The following is an 8,156-nucleotide window of genomic DNA, read 5'->3' as shown; positions in this document are numbered from 1 at the left end:
AATTTGTCTTCCCTGTTTGAGATTTCTCATTTAAAAAAAAAATGTGGAGAGAAATTTACAGCCCATGAAGATGTCCCTTTTCCCCAATCTAGCATGAAATATATTTTGGAGCCACCTACCTTGCCGTATCTTTTTTTCTGTAACACTCTGAAACAATATCATCTCTCTTGGGGCATTAACATTGAAGTTAGCCAAGGTGAAAAGCACTGGAACAAAAATATAAATGTGTATATTTATATATGACATATACTATCTATATACAATGTTTATATATTTGAACATTGTGTATTATAATGTTAATATTAAACTGTGTCTACATAGATATAATTTTCTGGTTCACAATTTGCTGCTTTTTTTCTTTTTTTTTTTGAGATGAAATCTCCCTCTGTCACCAGGCTAAAGTACAGTGGCATGATCTGGGCTCACTGCAACCTCTGCCTCGGGGGTTCAAGCAATTCTTCTGCCTCAGCCTCCCAAGTAGCTGGGATGACAGGCACGTGCCACCATGCCCAGCTGATTTTTGTATTTTTAGTAGAGACGAGGTTTCACCATATTGGCCAGGCTGGTCTCGAACTCCTGACCTCGTGATCCGCCCACCTTGGCCTCCCAAAGTGCTGGGACTACAGGCATGAGCCACTGCGCCTGGCCTGCTGTTTTTTTTTTTTTTTTTTTGAGACAGAGTCTTGCACTGTCGCCCGTGCTGGAGTGCAGTGGTGCGATCTCAGCTCACTGCAACCTCCACCTCCCAGGTTCAAGTGATTCTCCTGCCTCAGCCAGCCTCCCAAGTAGCTGGAATTACAGGTGCCCACCACCACTCCCAGCTAATTTTTTTGTATTTTTAGTAGAGACGGGGTTTCACTATGTTGGCCAGGCTGGCCTCAAACTCCTAACCTTGTGATCCACCAGCCTCGGCCTCCCAAAGTGCTGGGATTACTGGCATGAGCCACCACGCCCAGGCCCTGCTACTTTTTGTCTATGTCTGATAATTTCTTATTGGATATCAGACATTAAATATTATGTTGTTAAGTATTTAAATGTTGTTGTCTTTTTTCAGAGTTTTGAAGTTTATATTGGCCCACAGGTTAGTATTACAGTCAGGTTAGTTGCCAATCAACTTGATTGTTCGAAGGATTTCTTTTTTTTTTTTTTTTGTGAGACAGGGTATCGCTCTGTTACTCAGACTGGAGTGCAGTGGAAGGATCATAGTTCAGTGTAACTTTGAACTTCTGGGCTCAAGTGATCCTCCCACCTCAACCTCCCTAGTAACTGGGACTACAGGCACATGCCATCACCCTTGGCTGACTTTTACTTTTTATTTTTTGTAGAGGGAGGATCTGGCTGTGTTGCCAGGCTGGTCTTGAACTCCTGGACTCAAAGGATCCTCCTACCTCAGCCTCCCAAAACACTAGGATTACAGGCATGAGCCATCTGCCTGGCTGATTTTATCTTTTTGTCTGCTTGACCTATCACTATAGAAATAGATGTTAACATCTCTCATTATGATTGTGGGATTTGTCTCTAATTCCTCTCATTCTTGGATTTGGATTATTTTTATCATATCTAGTGACCTTTTTTATCTTTAGTAATGCTTTTGCCTTAAAATACTGCTTTTTTCTGATATTAATAGATCTATGCTACCTTTTTTTTGTTGAGTATTTGCCTGCTATTCTCTTCCTTACTGTTTTCAACTTTTCTATATTATTGTTTTGAGCTGTACATTTTAAGAAGACTGAAAGAATTCAGTTAAACCTTGTTTTGTTACTGTAAAACAGGTGTCCCCATAAACATTAGCAATATTAGCTTGTGATAAAATATGCTTTTTCCTTCAAAATAGTTTTCTTGTTTTATATTTAGTTTTGGAGGTTGGTACAACATAGGGAAGACAATACAAAGCAGTTGAGTATATTATTACAGAATCCAATAAAGAAAATAAAAAGTATAAGAACTTTAACAAGATCAAGCTGTGGAAGCAATCTTTAGATGAAATCAGATCCTAAGGGCAAGGCCAAAGGATAAGAGAAAAAAACAAGAAGTTTTGAAATCTATAGAAAAGAAAAGGCTCCAAAATGTGCAGTTTGAAGCTCCAACCACTACAACACCCAAGACCTGGTCTGAAAAGATCAGAAATGCCCATGAACAGGATTGGAAGAGACTATTGAAAGGAAAGAATCATCCAGAACTTATAAAGCAAGATTTAGTGAGTAAGCCATAAGTATGATTTTTATGAGAACCTGTGTTTGCACACATATATATGTGATTTGCACCCTGAGACTTTAGTACTCTCACTGGCTTATTGTGTATTCATGTGATGATCAACTATGATTCACGATTCTCCTTCCTAAGACTTCCCCTCCTTGAGTATTCCCTGTTTAAGTAAATGGCCTCCACCCATTAGCTTAAGCCAAAAATCTGAAAGTCATCCTTGATTCATTCATCCTTACCTCACGATCTACTGATCCTATTTCTTAAATATCTCATGAATCAGTCCATATTTTCCCCCTTCTCTGTCAGTCCCCAATCCATTTCCTCCAGCTGCCTCCTAATTGGCTTACCCACATATATATTACAGTGTTTGTGTGCCATCATCTCCTCCATTCTGTACATAGTGCCCAGAATGATCTTTTTAAAATGCAAGTGATGACGTCACTTCCCTGCTTAAATATATAAACCAAAAAGCAAAGAAACAAACAAAAAACTTAAATGGCTTTCCACTACCTTCAGTACAAAGGCCAAATCCTTTATAAAGCCTCCAAGATCTGGATCCTGTCTCTCTACAATGTAGCCATGTTGGCTTTCCTTTCGACACTACTTCAAAATCAATTCAATGCTGGATCCTCTGCCTAAACTACTTTCCCCTGTTAGCCAACTAAGAAGTTTCTTAGACAACTCTTCTTCATTTTTCATGTTTTAGCTTTGATATCTCAGGCTGAAGTGGAGGATAGCCTGAGCCTGGGAGGTCGAGGCTGCAGTGAGCTGTACTCCAGGATGGGTGACAGAGCGAGACCCTGTCTCAAAACAAAGACAAACAAACAAAAAACCCAACAACAACACAACACAACACAAACAAAACAAAACAACACAAAGCACAAAAAAGGTATTTTGTGTTTCCATTTTTCAGATGAGAAAATTGAGGTTCAGAGATGAAAACTACTGTTTATGGCCTCAAAGCAACTTGGGTGACTGTTAGATTATGATTATGCCTTATGTTTTCTGTGTTTGACACTGAGGTATGGCCACTATTCCAAAACTGTTTTTATGATTAGATAAAGGCTATGCTTAGATAGTCTGATACTAAAAAATAAACCATTCCAAATCCTAAAAATGTTTCCAACTGCATGTCAGCATAATGCCGTAACCCTTCCTTTCTAAGGTAACAACATTGTTCTCAAAATAGAGATTTTGCCTCATATCAAATAGGTTACAATTAGGGTGAACTAAATTATGAGAACCAAACTGAAAACAAAACACAGAGCTTTTTTAAATGTACCAGTCTTCTAAGTTATTCATGTCATGAAAGTGCAATTCTCCTTATGTCTGTAATTCTCTTTGCTTTGGCCGCAGTTCTTCCGACATAGCTTTCCAGCAATGTCATACATTTTCGTTTAAACATTATGTTCTGGTTGTGTGACTAACACTGAGAAATTTGTCTGTGACAAGAGTTCTTTCTTACTACTTGAGCAGCTTGTCACCACTTCCCTTCAATGCAGGGTGGTTCTAAGTGAGTGGTCTTTCAGAGAAACTCCCAGTGGCGTCTGGAAGTGACCTCACAATCAAGTTAAATAAGGTTTAGGGAGTTGAGCAAACTGTTTGGACTGAATGAGGCTGATTTCATTTTTTGCTTCAATGACAATCATCTAATTGTTGAGACTCTTGGGCATCTTAAGCAAAAAATGTAGAATTTACTCAAAATGTTTATGCAGTGTAGCCTGTTTCTATGGCAACAGTAAGTAAATAAACTGAAAACATAATTTATTTTTTTTTTTGAGACTGACTCTCACTCTGTCACCTAGGCTGGAGTGCAGTGGCATGATCCTGGCTCACTGCCACCTCCGCCTCCTGGGTTTAAGCAATTCTCATGCCTCAGCCTCCTAAGTAGCTGGAATTACAGGCACACGCCACCACACCTAGCTAATTTTTGTATTTTTAGTAGAGATGCAGTTTCTCCATGTTGGCCAGGCTGGTCTCAAACTTCTGACCTCATGTGATCTACCTGCCTTGACCTCTCAAAGTGCTGAGATTACAGGTTTGAGCCACCGTGCCTGGCCCGAAAGAATAAATTTAAGTGAAAGAATCATAAGTATGTGACTAAGAAAGGTTTATTTTCCAATTGTACCTTGCATCTGTCCAATTGCTTGAAAAAATATCCAAAGTATTTTTGAACCAACTTTTTTTTTTTTTTTTTTGAGATAGGGTTTGCTCTGTTGCTCAGGCTGGAGTGCAGTAGTGTGATCAATCCCACCTCAGCCTCCTGAGTAGCTGGGACTACAGGCTTGTAGCACCATGCCTGGCTAATTTTGTTTTTTATTTTTTGTAGAGATGGAGCCTCACTGTATTGCCCAGGCTGGTCTCAAACTCTTGAGACCTCAGGCTCTCAAAGTGCTGGGATTACAGGTGTAAATCATACTGTCTGGCAGTACCAGCTCTTTAATGCTAAAAACTTTTTTTTTTTTTTTAGACAGAGTCTCCCTCCATCGCCCAGGCTGTAGTGCAGTGGTGCAATCTCAGCTCACTGCAACCTCTGCCTCCTGGGTTCAAGTGATTCTCCCGCCTCAGCCTCCCGAGTAGCTGGGACTACAGGCGCATGCCACAACTCCTGGCTAATTTTTGTATTTTTTTTTTTAAGTAGAGACGAGTTTCACCATGTTGGCCAGGATGGTCTCAATCTCCTGATCTCGCGATGCACCTGCCTTGGCCTCCCTAAGTGCTGGGATCACACGTTAGCTACTGCTCCCGGCCCTAATGCTAAAAACTTTTAAATTGCTTGTAGATATAATATTTTCTGCAATCTGCTTTTTTACATCCTCAACATAGTAAAATGCTATAAGAATTAGAGACTGACATACTTAGTAAAGCCATCACTAAGTTTTACTTCTCAATTTACTATTTTTTAATAGATATTTTATTATATGTCCAATCACTTTGAAGGAAATGATACAAAGGGGGGAATAAAAAAGGATAAGACATGATTAAGAATTTAGCAAATAATTGGAAAGATGAAATTAGCATATGAGAAACGATGCAGTAAAAACCAGCAATGTCTGGAGCCAGAGTTAAGGAAGTTGTGGAGTAACAAACAAGTTAAAACATTATTTCTGAGGAGGTACACTGGTAAGATTTTTTTTTTCTTTTTCTTTTTTTTTTGAGATGGAGTCTCACTCTGTCCACCCAGGCTGGAGTTCAGTGGCGCAATCTCAGCTCACTGCAACCTCCGCCTCCTGGGTTCAAGCGATTCTCCTGCCTCAGCCTCCCAAGTAGCTGGGATTACAGGCGCCCGCCACCATGCCCGGCTAATTTTTTTTTTGTATTTTTAGTAGAGACGAGGTTTCAGCGTGTTGGCCAGGCTGGTCTCCAACTCCTGACCTCAAGTGATCCGCCCACTTCGACCTCCCTTTTACCAGGGCTACTTTTTTTTTTAACTTGTTTCATGGAAAATTTCAGACATGTACAAAAATAGTAAAACGCATTTTCAGGCATCACCAAGCCACTCTGACAGTTTTATTTTCTTGGAATGCTCTTCCTCTAGACATAGTCACAAGGCTGACTTCCTCACACCTTTCAGAATTTAACTCAAATGACATTTCAGAGAGGTCTTCTCTGACTACTCTATTTAACACTGCACCTCAACACTCCTTCTGCCTCTTCCCTTTCCTGTTTTTCACCATAACTTTGATCACCTAACATTTTATAATTTTTTACATGTTTTTTTCTGATCTGTTCACAATCTAATAAACTACATGAAGGCAAGGATTAACAAATATTTTCTTCACTGATATGTCCTAGTACCTAGAACAATTCCTGATACATAGAAGGGCTTAACAGTCAATGAGTGAATGAATATTAATATGGGGAGTTGTTAAAAAATAGAAAAATACGAAGCGGCCCCGTGGCCGGAAGTGGGCCTAGAGCGCCGCAGCCCAAGATGAAGCTGGCCGTGGACGAGATGTTTCCAAGGGCGCCGGGCCCTACATGGACCTGGACGAGGCGGGAGGCAGCACCAGGTTCTTGATGGACTTGGCAACTAATGAAAAGGCTGTTCATGTAGACTTTTTAAATGGTTTTGAAGATCTCTTTGATGATGATGACATCTAGTGAGATGCCGTCTGGCTGCAGGCGGGTCCAAGCCCTTGGTACAGAGCCGTGGTGTGAGCCTGCGCAGGGCAGTTTCAGGTGATTTTAAAGAACATATGGAAATACGTTGAAATTAGGACCTGGTTAACCAAGAAAGACAAAATTGTACTTGACCACCTGGATGAGGCTGTTAATCTCTGAACGTGACCAGGTTTTGTCTTCACTTCAGTTAAAAGAAAGCAATGTTACATGCCAAAAAAAAAAAAAAAATTACAACAGAGTTTGGACAGTATTATACGATGCTAGGGAAAAAACATGTGGATTGTGACAGAGGTTAAGCAGTCACCAAATATTCTCTACTCTGAATTTCCCTGCTAACTTGGTAGCTAGGCAGGGTTACAATTACTAACATGGCAAATAAATTGTGAGCATAAGGGAAGTATGTCAATTATGGGATCAGGCAGTAAAAGTTCCATGCATGATTTTCCAGTCTCTTTTCACTATTCTGGTCACTAAAGATGTCATGTATTTCAGATTTTGACCAGAATAGGGTGGAACTGCCATTAGCCTCCATCCCTGAGTGATTACATAGAGAAAGTGCCCTAACAATTGGTGTAAGACAAAAAAAAACTTATTGTGTTAAGCCACAGAGATTTGGGAGGTTGTTTGTTATTGCAGACTTATTCTGACTATATGCAAATATATGTACACAAACCAGCATTTATTAAGCACGTACTATATGTCAGGCACAATGCTGAACACTTTACATATATTATTTTATTAAACCTTCATCAAACTCTGCAAGCCTGTACTATTACACTGACATGAGAAAACTGGGACAATGTGAGGACAAATCATTTGTCCAAGGCGGTCAGCTAAATGGAAGGGCTGAAAATGAAACCCAGGCAGTCTGAAGAAACATCTATCAAGCTGTTAACTGTGGTTGATATGGTTTGGCTCTGTGTCCCCACCCAAATCTCATCTCAAATTGCAACCCCCATGTGTTGAGGGAGGGACCTGGTGGGAGGTGATTGGACCATGAGGGCGGTTTCCCCCATGCTGTTCTTGTGATAGTGAGGGAGTTCTCACGAGAGCTGATGGTTTTGAAAGTGTTTGGCAGTTTCCTGTTTGTTCTGTCTCCCTCCTGCTGCCTTGTGAAGGTGTGCCTTCCTTCCTCTCACCTTCCACCGTGACTGTAAGTTTCCTGAGGCCTCCCCAGCCATGTGGAACTGAATCAATTAAACCCTCTTTTGTTTATAAATTACCCAGTCTCAGGTAGTATCTTTATAGCAGTGTGAAAACGGACTAACACGGTGGTTATCTTTGAAGGCAGAAATAAGGAGACTGATCACTCTTTGTTCTATATTTCTGTAATATTTCAAGGTTGTTATTTTTTTTTTTCAACCTCCACCTCCCAGGTTCAAGTGATTCTCCTGCCTCAGCCTCTAGAGTAGCTGGGACTACAGGCGTATGACCACACCTGGCTAATTTTTGTATTTTTTAGTAGAGACAGAGTTTTACCATGTTGGCCAGGCTGGTCTCAAATTCCTGGCCTCAAGTGATCCGCCCACCTCGGCCTCTCAAAGTGCTGGGATTATAGGTGTGAGCTGTGGCCAGCTTTATTGAGTTCTTAAGTTCAAATGTCTATAAAGAAAAAAAGTGATATGGTTTGGCTCTGTGTCCCCACCCAAATCTCACCTTGAATTGTAATAATCCCCACGTGTCATGGGAGGGACCCAGTAAGAGGTAACTGAATCATGGAGGTGGGTTTTCCCATGCTGTTCTCGTGATAGTGAATAAGTCTCATGAGATCTGATAGGTTTTTTTTTTTTTTGAGATGGTGTCTCACTGTGTTGCCCATGCTGGAG

The 8,156-nt window shown here is 40.6% G+C and overlaps 1 pseudogene; it reads left to right on the top strand.

The window, feature by feature from the left end:
- The first annotated feature begins 5,806 nt into the window (after positions 1-5,806).
- LOC134728963 (COP9 signalosome complex subunit 9-like) lies at positions 5,807-6,309 on the top strand (annotated as a pseudogene).
- Positions 6,310-8,156: the final 1,847 nt, after the last annotated feature.

The sequence above is a fragment of the Pan paniscus genome, chromosome 15 (genome assembly GCF_029289425.2).
Source record: "Pan paniscus chromosome 15, NHGRI_mPanPan1-v2.0_pri, whole genome shotgun sequence".
In the NCBI taxonomy this organism is placed as follows: Eukaryota; Metazoa; Chordata; class Mammalia; order Primates; family Hominidae; genus Pan; species Pan paniscus.
This window is presented reverse-complemented; position numbering and strand designations above follow the sequence as displayed.